We start from the raw sequence: 25,169 nt of genomic DNA on the forward strand, positions 1-25,169 counted from the left end.
TGTTTTAATGTTTTAAATTAATTTTAAAATCCCTTTTTGCCAGCCAGGCACGCTGGTTCATGCCTGTAATCCCAGCACTTTGGGAGGCTGAGGCATGTGGATCATTTGAGGCCAGGAGCTCAAGACCAACCTGGCCAACAAGGTGAAACTCCGTCTCTACTAAAACAAACAAACAAATAAAAAAAAAAAAATAGCTAGGCATGGTGACACACACCTGCAGTTTCAGCTACTCGAGAGGTTGGGGCACAAGAATCACTCTGCCGGGAGGCAGAGGTTGCACTGAGCCAAGACTGCACCACTACACTCCAGCCTGGGCAACAGAGTGAGACTCTGCCATGTAATATTTCATATAGTGGTCCTAAATGTCATTCTGGATTGTACTGTATATCTGCCTCCCCCAAAATAATAATATCTCTGAATAATTCTGAGTTCTCTCCATACAAAAAACATCATTGTTTCTATCACTATTTATAAATATTTTGGAAGACACCAAAAAATAATAATGAAAACGGAAAATTATTCATCTAAAATTATCTCAATCCTTAAATTTATGAACAAGATTTCACTTTAAACAATTTCAAACATCCTTAAAACAAAAGTCACCATCATTCACCACAAATGGAATCATCTCAAACACTAAGACAGTAAACATGTTTATACTTATTTACAAATTTACATAAATGCATACATTTGTATATAAAATGACTCATTTATATAAATATACATATACACAGACACTGACATATAAAGCTAGCATTCATGTCTTCAAATGTCCCAAGATTCACATGTGTTTACTGAAACTACAAAATTCAATTCATTTAATGTCAAATAACATGATATTACCTGCTAAATATTAGTCCCTCCCTACTCAAACATTTCCAACGAAATCTGTGTTATGAATCACCCAATTGACAATCCTTGATACAACTAATGTTAACAACCATTATATACATTAAATTTATATGTAATGTATATATTAAATTTATATATAATATATATTATTTTATATATATATATAATTTTTTTTTGAGACGGAATCTTGCTCTGTCGCCCCGGCTGAAGTGCAGTGACGCGATCTCAGCTTACCTCAACCTCCGCCTCCCAAGTTCAAGACATTCTCCTGCCTCAGCCTCCAGAGTAGCTAGGACTACAGGCATGTGCCATCACACCTGATTAATTTTTGTATATGGAGTAGAGATGGGGTTTTACCATGTTAGCCAGGCTGGTCTTAGCTCCTGACCTCGTGATCCACCCACCTCAGCCTCCCAAAGTGCTGGGATTACAGGTGTGAATCACCACACCCAGCTTTTAAAGCAGTATTATATAGCACCATATTTTATATATATATATATATATATATAAAATTTTAAAAATCCCAGTGAAAAGAAATTACTAGATAATGATCTAATTAAAATAAAACATGCAAACAAGTAAATATTATTTATATTTGTTTTCTGCAAAAATTGGCCCATTTAATGTAGTTCATAGAATATCCTAAAAAAATTTGTTTGAAAGAAAAAAATTAAAAATGAATGCAAAGCTACACAGCTTCTAAAAGGGTATACATTTTTAGATACAAATTTTACTGATAGAGACTATGTATACTTTTAAATATTCCATTTGGTAATAATGAAAAACAAAATGTATAAATGCTATAGATAGAGCCCTAGATCTACAGTAATCTCATTTGTAAATTGGTTTATGCCAGAAATACTCCCCAGAATGTTGCTCAAATGAAGTACCAGCTCCGTCACTAGCCAGCTGTGTAACCAGGGACAAGTAATTCACCTCAGTTTGAACATCTTTAAAATGCTGATGCATCCTCATCTTCCAAGTTCCTTCTGGCTTTAATACTATGAAAAGACCAAACTGCAACGATATATTACTACAAGAATCTTATCATATAATTCAAAAAGCAAGGATAAACTTTTCTAAGTTAGCACACTATTACAGTGATGACTGTTAATCTGTAACAAGTTTGTTATAGCATTAAATAATAAGACAATTAACAGAACATGACATGACATCTCTAAGGCTGCCATTATGGCACTTTTTTTTGTTTTGTTTTGTTTTGTTTTGTTTTGAGATGGAGTTTTGCTACTGTTGCCCAGGCTGGAGTGCAATGGTGCAATCCTGGCTTACCGCAACTTCCGCCTCCCAGTGCAAGCGATTCTCCTGCCTCAGCCTCCCTAGTAGCTGAGACTACAGCACATTTTCATGCAGAACTCAAACTAATCTAAAAATACAAGCTAGTTAATTCTCAATGTCATCATTCTGATTGAGAAAGGGAGAAACTGAGTCCCAGAACCACAAGAGTGATTTGGCCCTATGTCAGCCAGACAGAATCCAACGTGACGACAAAAGTTTCTGGCTCTCAGCCTCTGCCTTTTAAGAGTAAATGCAATTCAGACTCCCTAATCACTCTAAGGCAGAGTTATTAACAAAGCATAGGAATCAAGTTGAAAATTTTAGGGTCGAATGTATGTCTTGCTTAAAAATTGGGAATGGCCATTAAATTTAGTTTTGAGTATCATCCAAAGCTACATGCCACTTCAAAATTCATACCTCCCTTAAAAAACTCTAGACAAATTTTTCATCATCAAAATGAGATTCAATCTCCACTGTGTCCATGTCAAAATGCAAGGGAAATAAAAGGACAGATTCTGTAATTCTGTATATTTATCACTAGGTTCAGTAAAACATTGTCCAAAAAACGTGTAATTCTGACTCATTTCAAAATAACAAGTTTCCCTAAACGAAAATGGCCAAAACTTATATGTAAAATTCTACTGGTACTTTTAAAATTACAAATGTAATATTCATACTTATTTCACCTCCACCTCTCCAGCAAGCTACACTAGCTCACCCTAGGGAAATATCCTTATTTTTCCTACAAGTACACAAAATAATACAAATATATGCATTTTTATAAGTTTTTTTAGCAAAATGATATGAAATACATGACCATATATTTATATGTACCTACATATCTTCAACTTTCTTTGCTCACTTCAAAAATATCATGTACATTTTCCCAAGTGTACAGTGATCCACTTATTTTAATATAGCTGCATATTCCATAGTTTGAATGTGCCATATGTAATCCAGAAATGTTTCACTGATATTTTTAACAAATAAAAATACATCTTTAACAATTAACTTATATTCACAACATATAGGTTGTTAACAATAGACATTCTCATACTCTTATGTATTGGTATTCTCTATAGGATGGATTCCCAGAAGTGGGATAGGATCACTAAGAGAAAAAGTACATTTTATCATTCACACTCTTACCATGAGTACATAAAAATATCAACTATCTGATATTCTTAGAAGCACTGGCTATTCGAAGTCCTCTTAAGTGCGCCAATTTGATGGGATAAAAATGACATCTTATTGTTTTCATTTGTATTATCATGACCACTCATTATGTTGAACATATTTCTATATCTTCACTGGTCAAACTTGCAATTTGTCTGATGTTCATGTCCTTTCAAAACTGTTTTTTGTTCCATTAATGTGCTGACACCCTCTACATATCAATTAATCTTCTTTTCACCATATTTGTTGCAAATATTTTCTGCTAGTATTTTGCCTTTGTTTATGGTGTCTTTTATAAATGAGAATGTTTTACCTATGCAACCAAATCTGTTATTACGCATTATCGATCAAAGTTTCTTAACGTGTACAAATACCTCTTTCATCAGGATGTTTCACTAATAGTCTCTTATGTTTTCTCCTAATACTTTTTATTTAACTTGTTTTTTGATTCTATTTGTGCTATTACTATACTTGGAATTTCCTTATAGTATTATATTTGGCGAGAGCCACGCCATAATATTTACTGAATAATCCATGATTTTCCTATTTAATGGAAATGTCATTTCTTCATTTCAGTAAGTTTCACTATGTACTGGAACCTGTTTCTGGGTTTTGCCTAATGATGCCCATTTCTGTGCCAATACAGACCTACAGTCAGTAAATTTTACTTCCTAGTACAAGGACAATATTCCCTGTAGTTTCATTTTTAGTTTACTCCTACAGATGAAAAAGGTTTTATATATGTTTTTTAAATAAATGCAGTAAAAATCTGAATGTTACGTAAAGTGTTCAAAAATTGCTCATCTAGATAAGACTTGGAACAATTTCCTAAATGCTTCATGTTAAGATTTTAAACAGAAGTACATTCAAAAATGAATAAAAATTTATACATTTAAATATCTAATAGGTTTTAACGTAAAAACTTAAAACTTCTAGGATAGTCTACAGGTTTAAAACTTCTGTGCAATTATTTAACAACACAAATAATTAAAGAATGTGAAAGAAAAATTTCTCTTGACCTGACATTTCTTAAAGAAGGAAACAAATTCAAAATATCTAATAAATGTTCCTTATTTTTATGTGCTACAATTTATATGAGACTAACTAAACAGGCCAGTCAGTCTGGCCCAATTTAAGAAAAAAACATTGAGGACACTGAAAATTAACTGAAATGTCAACCCACTTTAGAAGAAAGCTATTGGTAAAACAAGGGTACAGTTACAAGCACTTGTGAAAAGCACAATAAATAAACAATGAGACCCATTCAAAGATACTGAGGAGACATTCAGGCTTCACAGGGTTAGAACAAGAGACAGCAGAACCAGTTCCCACATGGGCAAGAGTTTGTTTATTTTATGTTGCTTATCTGAAATCAGAGCAAATGATCCCAGTGGTTTGGAATAGCTCAAAATGTTTCTGGGCATCTATGGAAGAAAAACTGCCTGGTTTTCACGCAATGTTTCATTTTGCTCATGTGAATTTTAAAGTTCACAACTGAAAATTGAAATATTTGAGACCACAAAAGGTATTATTATTTTCATCACGTTTGAGAGGAGATCAAAAGAAACACTTTCCAAGTAACTTTGAAAGTACTGCACAGTGTGACCCCATAAATTATTGTTTATGGAAACGTCTTTACAGAATTGTATTTCACACCTTGGGAAAAGTGTGAAATTAACTTAGTAACTTTTAATCATAAAGTTTTCCAGAAAACTGAAAAAAATATTTAAGATGCAAATTATTTGTTTCTATGATTTCATTTAAGGCCAGGTTAATTGATGAGAAAGCCTAGAATATATTTCCTTCAGAGTACAAATATGGAGGAAAAATGACTATCACTGTTTTTTATATAAAGGTAAATGAAAACTATATTCTTTGAATAGAACGAGAGTTATAACATCAAAACTTTATATTCAACTGCAATTTCAGAATGAAATCATTTGTCACAATCTTCCTATTTCAAATGCAGAAAACAGCAGGTTATGGGGGCGTATTTAAAAAGAATCAATGATAATGAAGTTTCAACCTTTCATAAATATCTTCTTTTATGTCCAACAGTCTAAAAATGTTTTTAAGGACAAATAAGGAAGTATCAAAATATAATCTACTCACTGAACCAGTTAATTTCAAAGCTTTATACAGTGCTTTGAGAGGATAAGACTTGCTGGAAAGGTACAGTGAAGTAGGAGTTTTGTTTGTTTGTTTGTTTGTTTGTTTGTTTGTTTGTTTTTCTAATCAGACATCCACAGGAGGAAAATGTTTTAGCTCTGCCTCCTAAAATGGAAAATGTACTTTACCTTCATTAGGTGATGAGGCAGTCCACTACAAATACAAGAGCTATAAATTCCTTAGTGCATGAAAATTAGCTCTTTGTCATGTCCATAGAACATCAATTGTTTTGCTAGCTTACTCTGGAAGGGGTTTTTAAGTCGGTTGGCTGTCATTAATCTAAGCGCATATGGGGGCAGTTAATTAGAGAGGGCACTTTTCTGTTTGAGAAACACTGCCTCAGGTGAGGCTTGAATTAGTAGCCAACTTTCACCCTACACCCCTACTCACTCCTTCATCAGCGCGCTGCCTGGAACACCTACCACTCCGCTTTTGGAATGTGGTCTGTCTCCTCCACCTGACCACCAAGGCTCCCCCTCCGGAAAGCCACAAATTATAGTGCTCAATCGCAGCCAAGAGAAGAAAGCACTCAGAGGTAAAGCCAAAGTGAGAGTGAAAGAAAAATTTCCACTAAGAAACCACCAGTAATAATAGATACATAAGCTACAGAAAAAGTAAACGAATATGGGCTGTACACCCACCACCTTCACTTCTCAGAAGAGTAAGAGAAGACAGAGAACACAAAAAGACTCGTATTCTGACTTGGGGGAAACAAACTTCAGCAGAAGCAAACCAAAAAATAAACAAGCTGAGCTACAGATCTGATTCTCTTTGCTCTGACTTACTGTAATTCTGAAAGTTGATATGTCGAGCATTACAGACTTACTGACAAAAAAACCATACAGACTGCTTGTTTTGTTTTGTGAAGGTATACTCTGAATTTTTTTTTTTTTTTTTTTTGTCTGTTTGTTTAGTTGTTGGTCGCTCCTTTAGTTAAGATGTAAGAATTACGGCACAGAATAGACAAGACAAGAACAGTGAGTCCATGGGAGGATGAGGCAAGTACAGTGCTCTTTCCCTTCCTGGTAGACAGCTGCTTCAGCAGTATTTATTGAAGGATTGTATCTGAGGGAATGCACACTATGTCTCCTCTCAAGAACCGAAGCTAGTGGTGGTATTGTAGGTGTTACAGCTCTATCAAAACACCAAATAATTTTTCCTAGCAAAAACATTAAACTTCAATCATGCTGAACAAAGATTCTAAAATGGGATTAATCACTGCACTAATTTCACTTTGAACCAAAAAAAAAAAACCCCAACAGATTCTGTTGGTACAATGTATTTATACAAATGACCCCACCTTATGTGGAAAACCTGAATGTCTGAGGTAAGATATGTTTGCCCTAGCTCCACTTATGATGACAGATTAAGTTTTCCTGGTCTGCAGGAATTTAAACACAGAATGTGTTGAAATGAGAATAGCTGCCATATGTCAAGTATTTGGGGGCTTTTACCTTCGAAACAATTCTGAGAAGGTGGCCTGGCAGAGCAAAAACCTAGCAAATCAGGTACATCACCATAGTTAGCTGATCTTATCAGCTGAAAATACATCTTCATTAGTCAAACTCTAATACATACAGATAAAGAAGGTAACTCCCTAAAAAAGTTTTGGCTTAACAAATTACTTGATTATGTGACAAATGGTTGCCATTCTTACTATAAAATGTAGTTACAACTGGTCATACGTCCAGTGTTAAAAACGCTAAAACATGGTCAAGTGTAAAACAGTTTTTGGTGGAAATTTTCTCGATGCTTCTAAATCTACCAGATGTACTTGTGGCCAACACTTGGAACACTTAGTGCCTACTATGTGAAGCCTTCCTCCAGCACAAATACCATGCTGAATGCTTTAAAACAAACCAAAGTAACCAAGGAGGTTATACTGAAGTATACACCGCTTTTTTAAGGATAAACTTCTCTTTTATAAAAATTCTATTTATACTCCAATTCCATGGTAAGTTAGATTTCAGTAAAAGACACAATCTTCCACGTCACAATTTGAATCCTTATTGTAAACCTATTCAATCTGTTACCCGAAATAATTAGTGATAAAGAAAGCATAATGGTAACTAAGTAGTCAAAGGAGAATTTCCTAATTATACATTACACATTTTTTAGCCTTTTCATCTACTGGGTGTGCCTCCAAACAAATTAACAATACACTTTATAATGACTCATACCCACATATGACAAGGAATCCTGTATGTGCTCTTAAAGATTCATACAACAAATGTCCGTCCTGAAATGTAAAATTAAAAGTTATTTATCAAGATTGTAATGTATTTTTCACATATAAAAATCTTCATATTACACAATGGAATTTTTTAAAAATTATTTTCTTCAAAGATGAATAGACCTGACTCAAAGTAATCCTAAATTTTAAAACTGGAAAGGAGAAACTTCTCTGTACAAGTTAATGGTATTACTGTCATTCCACACTATACACAATATACTTGGTTACAGTTTTGTCACAATACCTAGCATATAGAATGTTCACAAAATCCCCTTTCATGTAATATTTCAGATTTGGTTTTTTTTTAACACACAAGGTCTCTGTCACCCAGGCTACAGTGCAGTGGCATGATCATAGCTCACTGCAGCCTCCAACTCCTGGGCTCAAGTGATCCTGTAGCTTCAGCCTACCAAGTAGCTGGGATTACAAGCACCCACCACCATACCCAGCTAACTTTTTAATTTTTTGCAGAGACAGGGTCTTGCTATGTTTCTAACTCCTGGCCTTAAGAGATCCTCCCACTCTCAAAGTGCTGGGAGTACAGGTGTGAACCACCACACCTGGCCCATAATTATTTTTAATAAAGTGTTAGCCAAAATTAATTTATTTTGTAGTCACAAAAAATTTCATTATTCAAGTAAAATATACTTTCTGCAATGTGAAATTTTATGTACATAAGATTAAACGTTTTTCCATTAGTAAGAGGAAGATACTTCCCAGAAAAAGGAATCCAGAATTTTCTACAAAGACCTCCTGGTCGGGCATGGTGGCGCATGCCTATAATCCCAGCACTTTGGGAAGCGGAGGTGGCAGAATGCTTGAGCCCAGGAGTTCAAGACCAGGCTGGGAAACATAGGGAAACTCCTTCTCTACGAAAAAATACAAAACTTAGCCTGGCATGGTGGTGTGCACCTGTGGTTCCAGCTACTTGAGAGGCTGAGGCAGGAGAATCACTTAAGCCTGGGTTATTGAGGCCACAGTGAGCCATGATTGTGCCACTGCACTCCAACCAGGGTAAAGGAGCAGACCCTGTCTCAAAAACAATAATAATAATAATAATAATAATAATAATAATAAACTTTCCCAACCCCAGCCCCACCTTCCTCTGTCATCCCTTTTCTGTACTTTGATAGCAAGGCCTTTGTCATCTATGGAACAGAAAGGAAACAAAACGATACTACACATCAGGTATTATCTTGGTACTTCCTGTTGCTTCCAGTTATAAGGGGCTTTTTTCCTGGGGATATTATAAAATGACAAAGCTTTCTAGTTGATAATAATCCATAAATAAGAGACTATAAGAAACATAATCCTTCAGAAGAGGGGGCAGCCAGGCTTCTGAAGCAGTTATGTTGTGATGTAGGTTTCATACAAATACTTGAAACTCAAAAGCAAAGCGGGTGTGGGGTGGTAGAGGGTGGGGAGGCGGCACTGCACAGTTCCATAAACCAGTCTTGTTCTAGGACTCAGGGAGAACATTCATAAACATGGTCAACTGGAACACTACAAAGAAAGATGTGCTGTTCTGTCTGAAAATAAAGCAGCTAAACAGAAAAATATATATCTGCCATGTAGGGCCCTGTGAAAATTCCAATTATACATTTAAAAAAGAAAGAAATCCAGATACTGTGTTGCTTGATCCTCGTTGCAGTCTCCATAAGAACGGTCAAGCAATCAGAATTAACCAAGGGAGACCCTGTTCTCTAATGTGTGATACAATAGAATGTTTCTATAAGATATTCTTATATAATTTAATAACAAAAAATACTGTAGAAAAATAGTGTGCTACACATTCCCCTACTTTAAAAAGAAAGTATGTATTTATCAATGACATGTTATGATTGATTCAACATTTTAATTCTGTATTCCATGTCCTAGAAAGCTTGAGATAGTATTTCAAATGAAAAGATCAGTGTGTAAATAAACAGAAAACTCAATCAATTATCATGGTACCTAAAATCTACTTTGGTTTAACGAAAATATACTAGTTGTACTCTCTTCAGCTGTAGTACTACTGATTGTTGAGTTTGTCAGTAAAAAGAAAAGCTTACCATGATTAACGTCCTGTTTTTCTACCTTTCACTGCCAAGGTTTTTAAAATGAATTTCTCATAATTAACACAATGTTATAACACTAAGGCTTAAATTGAAACACCATGAATTCTCAGTAACCAATAATAATGATGGTTATGGTCTATCTTAATACTGATCAACTTGACTCACAGAAATTATTAATGTAATTACACAAGACCTCAAGGATTTTCAAAAAGAGTGATACTTGTATCCTGCAAAGAACAGAAAAAGTAAATTATATAAACTCCATTTTAAAAGAAGAAAGGCCTATAATCTCATCACTTTGGGAGGCCCAAGTGGGAGGGTCACTTGAGGCCAGGAGTTGCAGATTAGTCTGAGCAACACAGTGAGACCCCATCTCTACAAAAATAAAAATCTCCCAGGAGTGGTATCACCCATAGTTCTAGCTACTCAAGAGGCTGAGGTGGGAGGATCACTTCAGCCCAGGAGTTAGAGGCTACAATGAGCTATGATCACGCCACTGCACTCCAGCCTGAGTGACAGAAAGAAACACTCTTTTAAGAAATAACAACATAAGAATTAATTAAAATAAAAAATTTGTTTAATTTGGAAAAGTGAAACTACTGAAATCCAAAAAGGTACTTGAAAATAAAATACACAATTCAATACAATGAAAGCATAAACATTTTTGAGCAAAGGATCTTATTCAAATTAAATAAAAACTATAAATGTACTTGGCAATTCACCTAAATAAATGTACTTCAAATGAAAGCAGCAGACAACTTCAAAGTCATCACCCTGAAGAGTAAAAAATTTAATTAATATTGAATGGAATGGTGAAAAATATTAACACATTTTTGAAGCAAAAAGTAAATAAGCTTTATGGAAGGAGACTAATTTAAAAATCAAAAATTACTCAATTCTAACTAACGTTAATAATTCACAGAAGAGAAATATATAAACCTTCACTTCAGGATTTCTTATTTGCTTGCAAATCCAAGTATAACTTAAATTCCAAGAGATAGATTTATGTTTTTTAAAAACTTATGTAAACACAATGCCACATATTTAATTTTATCTCTCTTATCTTATACTCCTATCATTTTTCTCTTCTCCGTTTTAGGAGGAAGAGAATTAAAATTTGTTTGGTGCCTACTCTGTGACAAGGCACTGTGCTTTATTCTTTACATTATCTCATTTAATCTTTACAACCAGCCCTATCAGCTTGATAGCATTATCCCTATTTATCTAATGAGGTATTTAAAAATCATGAAAACTGAGTAAGTTATATTAAGTCTGTAGCTATTTATTAGGTGTTCTGGCCCCTAAGCCATGCTCCCTCTCTGTATTGTAAGGCAGTACTAAACATTAAGAGACCATCTCTGGGCCAGGCACGGTGGTTCATGCCTGTGATTCCAACACTTTGAGAGGCCAAGGTGGGCAGATAACTTGAAGTCAGGAGTTCAAGACCAGCCTGGCCAACATGGCAAAAATCTGTCTCTACCAAAGTAAAATAATTAGTCAGGCATGGTGGCATGTGCCTGTAATCTCAGCTACTTGGGAGGCTGAGGCAGGAGAATAGCTTGAACCCAGCAGGCAGAAGTTGCAGTGAGCTGAGATCGCACCACTGCACTTCAGCCTGGGAGACAGGAGACTCCATCTCAAAAAAATGATACCATCTCTCAGTATGATGCTGCAATTTTTCTGTTGGTAAAGCTCCGGTTCTGAACATACAACCTTGTCCAAGTCATCCAATTTATTATCTCTTTTTTATCTCTTTCCACTCAAGGTAGTTATGAAGACATGCATACAATAAACTTATAAGTTATCCAGACTCAATTCTCTAATATCTACTACTTTATATCACTATGTATCATTTAAAAACTAAAATAATGATAATAGTTGATATTTAAAGAATGCCTACTCTTTGCCAAGCACTTTTCTATGTGGCTTACACAGACATTTCATTTAATTATAAGTAGTTGAAAAAGACAATCAGGAGTTAATAAATATAAAAAGATTACATATGCTTTTGATTAAACTGAATAATAAAGGAAATATACATCTATATATGTATTATATAATGCATATATTGCAATTATGTAAAATGGATCATTAAAACATATTCAATTTCATTTTCATTGTAAGGACAGATGCTTCTCTACTTACAATGGCATTACATCCCAATAAAACCATCATAAAGTCAAAAGACTGTTAAGTTGAAAATTGTCTGTATATAAATTATAACTTGAATTATGTGACATAAGACATACATAGAAAGCTGGAACTTATTAAACACTATTTTTTATTAAATAATAAAAGAATTCACCTGGGAGAAGAGTTTTTACCTAAGAATAAAAAGCAAATAAATAGAAATAAATAAAATATCTAGAATCCCCTTTTCACATTCTTACAGAATATTCACAAATTATCTTCACTGTCAGACTGGCTGAATGGTCATTCATTTTTCAAATGTTCAGATTTATGTGAAAAATTAAAAAATTAAAATAGTTCCTCCTTTAGTAAAATGTGGTCTGGAAAAACTAAGCTGTAAAATCATTTACTGAAGAAACTTCAAATAATCTTTAATTATTGATTTTTTAAAAGAAAATGTATAGATTAATACAATAAGTGACAAACAGCAAGCAAATAAAATGTATAAAAGACAGTCAAAACACAAAAGTAAGCATAAGTGCTTTCTCCTAAGCACTATACCAGATACGTCATCGGAGACATTAAAAAGTGGTTGCAGGCGAAACCAGCATCTTTGACATATCAACATTCTGGCTAACAAAAAATGCATAAAAAGCACTTTAAAATGTACAATAAAATACAAGTTACTGAGAAAAGCATTCTATTAAATGTACAAAATCTTCTTTCTTCTTTCCTTCCCTTCTTCCAATTTAACCAAACCCTTTAAGTTATACCTCTCAAACACTTCAATTTTCTTGAAGCTCTGTCCTTACTTATTACTAAAGATCCTATGGGTAGGGGTGTATTTTTTTATTATAAACATCTCTCTCTCAGTTTTTAATACCACAAAACTGAGTTCTTGAAGCGTCTTTTTTTGTTTTTCCTTTTGAGATGAGAGCTCACCATGGACTGGTTTTGAACTCCTGTCCTGAAACAATTCTCCTACCTCAGGATCCCAAAGTGCTAGGATTAGAGGTGTGAGCCACCACACTCAGCCTGCGGATATAATATATGAAATTAATCCCTGAGACATACCAGTGAGGCTCTGATTAAAACAAGTAGAGAGTTATCTTCATTCTCAAGATGTATTATATTTTAGCAGGATCCTTTTATTGAAGGTTCAAATTAACATTCATATTTGTATAGCTGACCTCTGCAAACATGGCAGACATGGGGATTTAATATGACTTTCTCTCAATTTCAGTTTATGTTCAGTTTCAAATTGCAAGAGAACAGCCTGCCCCTAGTTTTCCTAACTAGCCTCTTCGGCAACAAGTGGGAAGATCAGTACTCCATGTTTGTTGGTAGTATTTTAAATCTGAAGCATTTTCAGAGTCTAAGGCAATTCAGACTGCACAGCTGTCAACTCAGGAGTCCTATTAAACTGACTCTAAAAATTCCTAAAAGGCGGCATGATTTATTATAAGCAAATGGCTAACCTGGCTTTTTTGGTAACAGAATTTTAAATGAAAATAAAATTATATAAGATGACATTGTTTGGATTTTTAAAAACTCTATTAAACGTTTAAGTGGCTGTGAATATGAGGGTTGGAATAATTAAATGTCAACCCCAGCTGATTAGTGAACATATGAGAAAATGGGGGGAACTGATCCCAAAAGATATTCTAAGGAGAACTTCACTTGAGGGGCAAACACTAGAAGATACAATTGTTATTGTACAACAAACACTAGTGAAAGTCTGTCAAATAATTTTAAAAGAAAATAGAACTCATTTGCAACTTTCAAATGCATTTGATGCCCAACAATTTCATCACCTACCCTATGTTTAAAACTGGGAGGCAATCCAGAAACTAAAAGGAATCAGAAATTTGCAAAAATATGTTTGCAATACACTATCCAACACTTGTACTGGCAACATTACTGTAGATATTTCAACATATGTTAATTTTAAAGGGTAAGTTCTGCAGATGGGCTTCTAATTTATCAAATTTCAATTAAGATGTTACTAATCAAGCTACCAAAAGATTTAATTTTCAAAATGGTAACTCTTAAACTACTTTTTGCTCTGCTGTAAAAACTATAAAAATGGCAATACCTCTCACTATTAAACTACTTTTTGCTCTGCTGTAAAAACTATAAATGATGGCAATACCTCTCACTACATCTGATCTTAAATAATTTAATAAAAAATATCTACCAATATATTTCTAAGAAAATAAAAGTAATCCCTATGAGATATTTTCAACATTTTTTTTTCAACTGAACTAGAGAAAGAAAAATGGAAACAAAGTATAATAATTCCTCTGTTTCTTCAAATTATCTGAATGGCTACCTTACTTCATTATAAGAGTAACTGCTTCTTAAAATTTCTTCTTTTATAAAAATCACTTTGCAGAAGAACAACATATTTCATTTGTATTTTTTCAAAACATGATTACAAACAACAGCTCTTGACTTTATAATTTTTTCATTAAATATGACAGTCTTGCTTACAGACATCTTAACGTCTGGATATTTGTGCTCCCCCCAGAATTCACATGTTGAAACTTAATCCTCAATCTGATTGTATTAAGAGGTGGGGCCTTGAGGCATGACTGGGTTATAAGGACTGAGTCCTCCTACATGGGATTCACGTCTTTAAAAAAGAGGCCCAAGGCATCTTGTTCGCTCCTTCCACTATGTCAAGTTACAATGAAAACACACACATCTATGAAGGAAGCAGGCTCTCATCAGAATCTGACCATGCTGGCACCCTGACTTCCCAGCCTCTAGAACTGTGAGAAATAAACTGTTGTTGTTTATAAACCACCTAATCTAAGGCATTTTGCTAGAGCAACCCAAATGAACTAAGACACAGTACAACCCCAGTTTTATAAAAAAGTAAACTGAGGCTCAATAAGGTAAAATAACTTGCCCAAGATCACATAATCAGTAAAATTCAAAGTCAGATTCATGCTCTTTCCCCCATGCATATTTTGCTATTTCTCATTATTCACCGACATTTACATGTGGGAATCAGAATCTCTCATTCAAGATGCAGAAATGTGCCCAAAACAATAAAGCCAATAAAGTGTACAATAAAGGTCCTACTCACTGAGAATGGTATCTGCTAGAATTAAATTCAGCGGCATATGACAAACCCAAAATAACAATGACTTAAATAAGATAGAAGCTCAGCTCTCTCACAGAAATTAAGTCCAAGTGGGTAATCTAGCCTATGAGAATTTCACAAAGTCATCAAAGACTCAGACTACTCCATGCAGGCGTATCCAAGGAACAGAATACAGTCACAGGTTCATAGTTTCGGTTTCTGGTTGGGCCAGTACAGCCCCTTCCTCATCCCTCTTTTCTCCTCATCACTAGAGATATAAACTAAAAACCATGGTTTGGGGCTGCTAAAAGCCTAAAACAAAGCAAAACAACAAAATAAGGTTGGTTGGACAAGCTTGCCAAGTGTGAATGTTATCCTCAAGGTCTAAAATGGCTGCCAGAGCTCCAGCCATCAGTTCTATGTTCTAGGAAGCAGGATGAGAAAAATCAGGAAGGAAATAAGATACCCCTCTCTTTTAAGATACATCTCAAAAGTAACATTCAGCACTTCAACATCTGCCCAGGAAAAGAACTTATCACACACACTGATGTGACTACAAAGGAATCTATAAAATGTAGGTTTTTCTGGCTGGGTGGCAATGTGTTGAGCTAAAAATCAGAGTTGTGTTATTACTAAAAGGTAAAAATGAGTATTTGGAGGCAACTAGATGAACTTGCCACAGGAATTTGCATATATTCTCCAACTTATACATAATATAATCAAATTTTTCAGGCAAATCAAAGATAATTGAGGTTGACATATCCAGAGTTATTTCTTAGGAAGGATATAATACCCCACTGGAATCATCTCATTATAAGCAATCAAATAAGTAAATGTGGTTTTACATTTTAGGAAACTATTTTCAACATTTACATTATAAAGAATTACCATTTCTGTCAGACAAACTCAGGTGGGATTTGTTTTACAAATACTAATCTTTTTCCAAGGTTAGAATACAGGAAATTGGTTTAGGTAAAGCTAAGTTCTGCCAGTAGAAGTGCCACTAAGTTTAAAGGAATATTTATCATCTAAAATTATTCTAATATCCAAAGGTTATGAACAAATAACCAAATAGAGAATCCAGAAGAAAATGCAAATATTGATAAGGAATCAAATCTGAGAGTTGCCTGAATACCTAAAGTAAGCAAGACCCAAGCATTTATAGAGATCTGCAACTATCCTCCAATGTGTTATTGCTAAGTCAGTATTTAAAAACACTATCAGGTAATTGGTACATCTGTAAGTTGAATGTAGTAAGAGGGCTTTCTTGGTTGTGCTTTCACTTGTAAGTCAGTCTTTTCTTCTAGAAGTCGGTATTATAGTGAAGCATTTGAGAAAAACATGAACTTGCATTCAAAAGCACTAACCAAGAAAGTACATTTTTTACAAAACCTTCTTGGAAAGATAGAGGAAGGAGTCATTTCACATACACAGAGTAAACATACTTAAAATTTTCTATAAGTATTTTTCCCCAATGTTCCATTCCCTGTGGCATTTACGTACCCACCTTACTCTCCCATCTATCTCCTCTCTCAAAAACCTTCCCAGCGTCCCACAATCATTTTCCACAATCTATCTGGCTGCATTCAGCTAGACAAAGCCAGACAAGCAGTCCACAGCAAAAGAAAACCAGGCCATGTGTGTCATCGCTTAAACATGTCTTGAAGGCTCCTCAACTCGGTACTCCCAACACACACACACACACACACACACACCCCTTATTTTCTCCAATAATAAACTGATACAATTTCTAATAATTCAATTTATTCATATAATCAAGACAGCAAAATGTTTCCTTCCATTTTACATACTTACAAAAAGTTATCAAATAAATGAAGTTTCTTATCTCCCCACAATCTTTAATGCAAGACTAAACATTCCCAGTCTCTTCAAATTCTTTATCTGGATGTATTCTATGTGTTTTAGTATATTTTGTCATTCTTAAATTTACACAGATTTCCAAAGATCATGATTAAGAGGCTCAAATTAAACACAGAAATAATGTCATACCAAAACATATTTGCTGTAACAATATTACTTGTCATACCAAAAACTACTCGGTTACTGACAATACTACTTTTCCACTTTTTTCAAAATCAGAAAACACTATTTAATAAATTGGATATTTGTGGACTTGGTCTATTTGATCCACTTGATGAAAGTCTCAACAATCATTCATTCTTTTGAGAAGCACATTGTATAATGGCTAAACAGTGGGCTCTGAAACCGATAGTCACTGGTTGAGATCCTAGTATCACCACTTACAAACTGTGCAATCCTGGGCAAGCTGTGCACTGTGACTCAAGTCCTTTCTTCTGTAAAATGGGAAAAACAACAATATCTACCTCTTGGAGTTGCTCTCGGTATTTACAATATTACTATGTGAAAGGTAGGTTGAGACAGTAACAGATAAATGTAATCACTCAATAAATATTGCCTATTACTATTTCTTACTTCTCTTAAAAAATAGTTGCAGTGTAGTAAATAACATATCAAAACAATTTGGTAATATAAATTGCCCACTCAAAATGATAGCCTGTTCACATGCATGCTTTTAAACACTGGAATTGTATTTTTAAGAAATATTCAGAAAAAATTTAAACCACAGAATGATATGAAAAAAGTTCACTACTGAAATCATCCACTAACATCTCTTCATAAAAGGCCTAGACTCAGAAAACCCCAGCACCAATTAAATTATTCCTTTTAAACTGAGTTTATAGCATACTTAAAAGGAACTTCAGCTATTAAATTCCTTTTAGAAAGTAAAAATGACTTTCCCATGAAAGGAAACACAAAGAAATGTGCATTTTTCCTCAAATAATGAAATATTTTATAAAGAAATCATAGAAGTGGTAAGCAAACCGGGCCTCATTAATGATGTCCTTAGATTTCAGACAAATTGATACTTACCACCTAACAAATAAAACATTAACTTATGAATCATGAAGTATTAAATTATATTTTTAGAATTGTGTATCTGTGTAGTATTGTGCTAACTGTTCTGTTTGTATATCCACTGTATACTACAAGCATAAAAGTATGCAGTAGATACTAAGAACAAAAATATCATCAATGTCTTCCAATAAGAGTCATTAAAGTTTTCATTTGTACCTAAGGAAGAGATTCAGGTTTCATAGGTTCTTAAAGTTGGGGTCCAAAACCTTATGCTTGAGTCTAACTTGATAGTCAGCATTCTGTTTTCAATATGAACATTAAACTTGCTACCAGGAGAATTCTAATAGCTCAAAGTTCTGCCCATTATACATTACCACTCATTTAACTTTGCACAAAAGGATCTAGAATCTAAGAAATGTGCAATGACAACTGGCTTGGAGATTCTCACTTCTTTCAAACTCTCTATATTCTTAAATTGTTCTATACAGGTTTGCTCTTCTGAATGTAGGCTAGCTCCATTTCTGCTGGAAAAGCAATTTCTCAACTAAAGTTATTTTTAAAAATTAAATTAGCAATGAATGAGAACATAATGAAGACAAATATTATTTTAAAAGCAGGCAGCCACTTAGAAAATTTATTAAAATTTACTGGGCTCTTAAACATGAAGAATTCTGAGTTATACCATATTGAGGCAAAAAAAAAAAAAAAAAAAAAAAAAAAAGCCTGGCTTTAAAGGTGAAGAACAGAGAGTTTATTCCTTCAGTAATGTATACCCAAAAAGAATGAAAGATAAATGACATTATTGCTTTTAAAAACTCTTGTTATACTATTTACAAAGTGACTGAGTTATATTCTAACCTATTGATTTCTGGCATGTTTCCATGGAAAGTCTACGAATTAGTGGAGGTGCCCAATTAAAGGTTCACTCACACTCTTAAACATACGTTTAGGATTGAGTAATTTAAATAAATTTTTAGAACTACAAGTTCTATAATCTAATCTTATTCAAGAGTACCCAAAACTTTCACATTACAAGCCGTGCTACTTAAAGCAAACTAAAAATACTCCTTTACAACTAAATCATCAATTTCAAATGGGCAGTAGATTAGATGATATGAAATTGACAGTACTACTGTAATAGCAGTTCATTCCTTTCAATAAGAATCAGGTTAATGGAGAAAAAGAAATCTCAAAAATCAGTTAAAAAATTGAGGTTACAATTTATTCAGGGATATTTAGAAGAAGTTTCAGAATAGAAGTATAATGGTATCAATTGATGAAAACTGTTTAAGTATCCAAGAGATAAACTTATATCAAGAAGCCTATTTTAAATACAAAATAAACAGCATACGAGTGATAAAGAAGATCCGGCAAAAACTCTTAAGTACAATTGGCTTCGTGGTATCATATATTATTAAGCAGACTAAGTCATGTACATTTAGCCTTATACCTGAATTTCATCTCAAAGATAACACCAGCTTTCTAGGATAATTTTGAATAATATATAAGATATTGTGTATACCTCTACCCAATCCCCAATTTCCATGAGTCAGTGAATAGAGGCACAACAAGCCAAAATATTAACATGGATCATTAACTCTAAAAACAAAGCAGTATCAGGTAATATTATTCTATCTTACAGAAACAACTAAGAATTCACACGTGCACGCGTGTACATGTACACACACACAATCTACAGTGAATTTTTTTTTTATTTCCAGAAGTAGCTTATCCAAAACTTTGATTTTAAGTTTATATTTGAGATTAGGTATTAGCATTGGGGAGGCATTCCCTATAAGCTGCCCAAAAACAACTAACCTAAAATGTAATCAATTAAAATTAATTGTTGACTTGCATGGTTATTAAAACAATATTATGTACTAAAGGAAGGTATTTTCAAAATGGATCAGCACAGCTATGGCATAGCTTGAATGGTACACATACACACAAAACCACTCACATATATGTATGTATATGTGTGTGTGTATATATATACACACACACACACATATACAGACTTAATATGTCAACGTTTCCTCCAGTGGGGGGATGGGGGGGGCTTGGATTCCAGGTGATTGGTCATGGTTCTTAGAAAGAAATAACCTTCATATAAAAAGAAACAATGCTTCTGGCCTAAAACATGACATACAGCTATTCCTTCATTCCAAACTTGAGTTAAACAAGCAATGTTCCAATGTATAATTAAGCTGCCATTAGCTAGTAAATAGGCTGGCCTGACAAACCTGGACGCACTGCCGGATCCAGGAGTAGGCATATGATCCATTCATAATCTTTGGGAGAGATTATATGATTCTGATGCATGCCATGTCAGGCTTATTCTGAGATCTTTGTGAAAGGATCTCAGGTATTATTCTGAGATCCAGGTTAAATCTGGATGTAAGGGTGGGTATCATTGCTCCAACATAAAAAATGACTACAGGGCAGTGAAGCCACCTAAGAGGAAAGCATCACACAGAGGCAAAGAGAAGAAAAACATCAATGTTTGTGTATGTGTTTAAAGTCAAATCTAACCCTTGCACTTTCACTTACAGGACAAAGTATTTTTGGTGGGATTTATGCTATTTTCTATCAAAAGACATGATTTGTGCTTCTATGTCTACCAGTGATCTGTGAGATCAAAAACTGTGGTTCCATTTTCTCACCTACATTTTACGGATATAATGCTTATAAACAAATTCAAGGATAGCAGATCTACAGAGGTAAACCATGTCCACACACGTTTATTTTATATAAATTAACCCAAAATAAAAAGTAGAAACAGAAGTTCTCTTGTATAGCCGACTTACAGAACTACATTATTTTAAAAACCGATATAGTTCAGAAACCACATATATTTGAAGAAACAAACAAAAGAGCATTTCAGTGTTGGGTGTTACTGTAGCATGCAACATTACATCACTAAAACAAGGAAAAGCAATACTTGCCCTAAAGGCTTAAAAAATATTAGCAGAGACCAAAAAGTCTATCAGATGAGAATGAATGTCATTGCATCTTCGGTAATGACAATAAAATGTTTGTTTTTAATTTTTCCTTTAAATTTTCTTCCCCTAAAAGTTATCTATAAAAGGACTAGGGAGCAGGATTCACTTGTTGTTGTCATCTGGCATAACACAAGGGAACCCTTCCAAGCATACCAAGTACCAGTGAATAAGCCTCCAAGATGGGAATAACAAATGAAGAAAAAGGCAAAGAGCTTGGTACTAGGCTGCACAAAGGTTCAAAAATAAGAGCAATAAAATTTTATGCAGAAACAAGAAAAATCTGAAGAGTCAAATGGCAGAGTCCAAGTGCCAAGAGAAAGGTGTTTCTAATAGCAGTATTCTGTGAAGAAAGAGGAAACAACAAGCCGACCAAAAAGGTGGCTGTTGCAACAAAGGATGTCTTAACTGCAAAGACCATTTATAGTCATTTTCCCTACAAAAAGTTGGCCCTTTCCGTCAACTCCAATTAAGAGTAAGAAATCCTTGTTTCATTTGTCCTTTAACACTTCTGCCCCAGAACCCTTGTCAAATGAGCTCTTTTGAACATATTTAGGCTTTCTGGTTAAATGTTAAAGAAATAACAGTCACTCTCTTCACATAGCAACTTTTTCTATGCCAACAAAAACATGCCTAATCTTCCCCATAAAAAATAGATACCACAGTCTTTTCCAAAATGCATGAAAATCACTACTGCTCTGGTCTAAATGTTATGTCTCCACAAAATTCATAAGCTGAAATCGTAACCATCATCTTGGAAGATGATGGCATTAGAAGATACAGCCTTTGGGGTGTGATTAGGTCATGAGGCCAGACCCTCATGAACGAGATTAGGAAGTGCCCTTAAAACACAGCTAGAAAGTAGGCTGTCACCAAACACCACTAAATCTACTGACGGTTTTTTTGGGTTTTTTTTGTTTTTTTTGAGACAGAATCCCACTCTGTCACCCAGGCTGCAGTGCAATGGCATAATCTCCACTAACTACAACCTCTGCCTCCTGGGTTCAAGCGATTCTCGTGCCTCAGCCTCCCAAGTAGCTGGGATTACAGGTATGCACTACACACCCAGCTAATTTTTGTATTTTTAGAAGAGACCGGGTTTCACCACGTTAGCCAGGCTGGTCTCGAATTCCTGACCTCAGGTGATATGTCCAACCTAGCCTCCCAAAGAAGCTGGGATTACAGGCGTGAGCCACTGCACTTGGCCTCTACTGACATCTTGATCTAAAGATGTAGCCTTTGCAACTTCAGGAACAAAGAGAAAAATATTTTTGTTTACAAGCCATCCAGCTTATGGTACTTTTGTTATAGTAGCCTGAATGAACTAAGACAACTGTGATAAAGAGGTAATACATTTAGTTAATATCACAATTTTGAAGAGGCATAAAAATAAGACACAAAAATACCTTATTGTAGAATAATATTTACTGTTGCTATTGCTTTTTTTGCTACACTCAACATATATATGTGTCTATATATGTATCAATGTATTTAATTAAACAGAAAAGCATTAAAATAAGTAAAAATAGAGCATGTATTTATCATTAGAGTACTAAAATCTTCACACTTCAGCCATTTCATCTTCTGGGAAATAAATGCACTGGGCTAACATGTAGTCTTTAGGGTCCCTTGAAGGGCCCCCATTTGACAGCTCTAGTATTCCTATTTCTACATTCCTCCCTTGCTTGCCCTCTAACCTGCCTGCCCCATTTCCTCCATGCCTGAACTGAATACCTGTAGGTGTTCCTCAAATAAAGCCAAACTATAAAATACTACTAATCGAATGAATTGCTTTAAAAATACTCAACTGTGCTACTATAGGGCTTTGGGGAAGGCAATTATTTTGAAGACTAAAATTTGGATTTATTCAGTGACTCTTATGGAAGGAATCTAAAATACTTCAACAAGCTAAGGTTAATTGTGTACGTGTGATGAGTGTTACTTGCTCCCTCTTCAGTCAAGGATGGACTGATTAACCTACTTCCCAATGAAATGAGGAGTAAATGGCATCAGAATATATGTCTGAACTCCTTCTGTCCCTGTTCAAATCAGGAATCCAATTTCCCTGACCACTAAATAATCTCTCAGATGTCGAAACCATTAGGTTAAGAGTCCATGCTTTCATATATAAGCCACCCTTTCTCTTTGAGGTATAGAACATTTAATAACAGTAATTATATCAGCAAATACTTACATAGCACTTACTATATGCCTAACCTTCTAACTGCTGTATGCATACATTAATTCATTTAATCCCCATAACAACTCTATAGGTAGCTGCTATTATTACCATGTTTTAGTGACAAGAAAATGGAGGCACAAGGCCAGGCATGGTGGCTAACGCCTCCCAGCATTTTGGGAGGCCAAGGCGGGCAGATCGCTTGAGGTCAGGAATTCGAGATCAGCTAGCCTGGCCAACACAGTGAAACCGGGTCTCTAGTAATAATACAGAAATTAGCCGGGAGTGGTGGCACACGCCTGTAATGCCAGCTACTGAGGAAGCTGAGGCACGAGAATCACTTGAACCCAGGAGACAGAGGTTGCAGTGAGATCACACCACTGCACTCCAGCCTGGGTGACCGAGTAAGACTGTGAAAGAAAAGAAGAAAAAAAAAGAGAAAAGAAAGAAAACAGAGGCACATAATTAACTTGACCATAGCAACAGGGCAAATAAGCAGCAAAGCCAGGAGTCAATGCAGATAGCCTGGCTCCAAAACACTCCACCATATGCAACTAAAGGTAAGGAGCACATAGAAACTCCATTTCTCCCCACTGTTCCAGTTCCCTTTTGCTATTTCATTCCTTTGACTGAGTTTACTGAGCACTTACTAAATGCAGCTAAATAAACAAAGTATGTGCCTGAACTAAATTCACTAACTTAAAGAAAATCAAGCAGCCATGCACAAACAGAAGAAAATTTAAAAACAAAAATTAAAATACTTAGAATCCTATCCAGTGTAATGAAGCGAATTTATTTAACAATTCTTGGTCCAGTTTTTGTCCATTTGGTATTCCGTATCTCCCTGCCTCCCTCAGTGTAACTCTTCACCTGAAGGAAAGAATGGAACAAAAAAAAAAAGGACAATAAACTTTGGGGGCATCTTCATTCCCTAGTGCCAAGTGAGCGTACGAACAATGAAGAAGTTCAGTCTTGCAAAAAAGGAAATTATTTTTTATGCCATCAGAAGCCAATTACTGACACAAGACTAAGTATAAGCCCAGAATTTCTTCTATCTTTGATTATCTTTTGGCATCATTTTCAATATATGATTTACAAGTTGAAATGTTCTGTTCAGGGTTAAGAAGCTGGAACAGAACACAATGATACTCTACTTCTATAAAACCAGTGCATGTTAAAGCATGGCCAAACTTAAGAATCACTTGGGATGCTTGAAAAACAACAACAACAATACTAGGGTCTCATTTGGAGAATCTAATTTTTTTAAAGGGGGGGTGGGGAGGAAAGGAAAAAGATGCTGGAGGCTTACCTAGATAGTCTAATTTAATTGTTCAGTGACAGTGCTGGGCATTGGTAGCTTTAAAAGTTTTCCAAGTGATTGTAATGTGCAACCATGCTTGCAAGGCAGTTTAAATGCAACCCAAACCTTCTCAAACTTTAATATACATATAAATCACCTAAAGACCTAATTTAAAATGCAGATTCTGATTCAAAAGGTAGGGCATGAGATTCTGTATTTCTACCATGCTTCCAGGCAATGTTGTTGCTGCTGTTATGTGGACCACACTTTTGAGCAGCACTGTTCTATACCTTCTTTAACAAATTATAATTACTAAAGGTGAGAAGGAATGGAAAAGATATTACGAGTCAAGGCAACGTGGAATATTTCATTTTTATGTAAAAGAGGTAACTCTTTTTGACAAGCAACTGGAACCCACAATAAATGCTTACAGAACACAGGGCTACTGCGAACTAATTAGTTAATATGTATAAAACATGAGGGACTGTTCCTAACCCAGAGACAGTACTCAATAATATTAGTTATCACATTGATCTTTTTTTAACAAATGAGTGGCAAATGATGACTAACCATATCAAGAAAACTCAATGCAGATATATAACCTATGTTCTAGAAAAAATATGGCTTCTACTGCTTACAATCTTCATATTGTGTCATGCTCTTTTATGCCTTAGACCATTAGGCACAGAATTCTAAACACTAGCCTCACAGTTAGAATGTGCGCATTCATTAACATGATGTCTGAGATCTGCTTTAAAATACTTTGGCAAAGAAAAAAGAAGAGTAATC

General features: G+C 34.7%; 1 protein-coding gene and 1 long non-coding RNA gene across 4 annotated transcripts in view; both read right to left on the reverse strand.

The window, feature by feature from the left end:
• The window catches only part of PPP3CA (protein phosphatase 3 catalytic subunit alpha), a 330,349-nt gene that overhangs the window by 281,758 nt on the left and 23,422 nt on the right, over positions 1–25,169 (reverse strand). The window lies entirely within an intron of this gene.
• The window catches only part of LOC140712008 (uncharacterized), a 69,550-nt gene that overhangs the window by 23,128 nt on the left and 21,253 nt on the right, over positions 1–25,169 (reverse strand). Inside the window, exon 2 of the long non-coding RNA XR_012093392.1 lies at positions 1–23,950. This exon is cut by the window's left edge and continues 23,128 nt beyond it. This is a non-coding gene — a long non-coding RNA (uncharacterized lncRNA). The remainder of the gene's footprint in view (positions 23,951–25,169) is intronic.

The sequence above is a fragment of the Chlorocebus sabaeus genome, chromosome 7 (assembly GCF_047675955.1).
Source record: "Chlorocebus sabaeus isolate Y175 chromosome 7, mChlSab1.0.hap1, whole genome shotgun sequence".
NCBI lineage: Eukaryota > Metazoa > Chordata > Mammalia > Primates > Cercopithecidae > Chlorocebus > Chlorocebus sabaeus.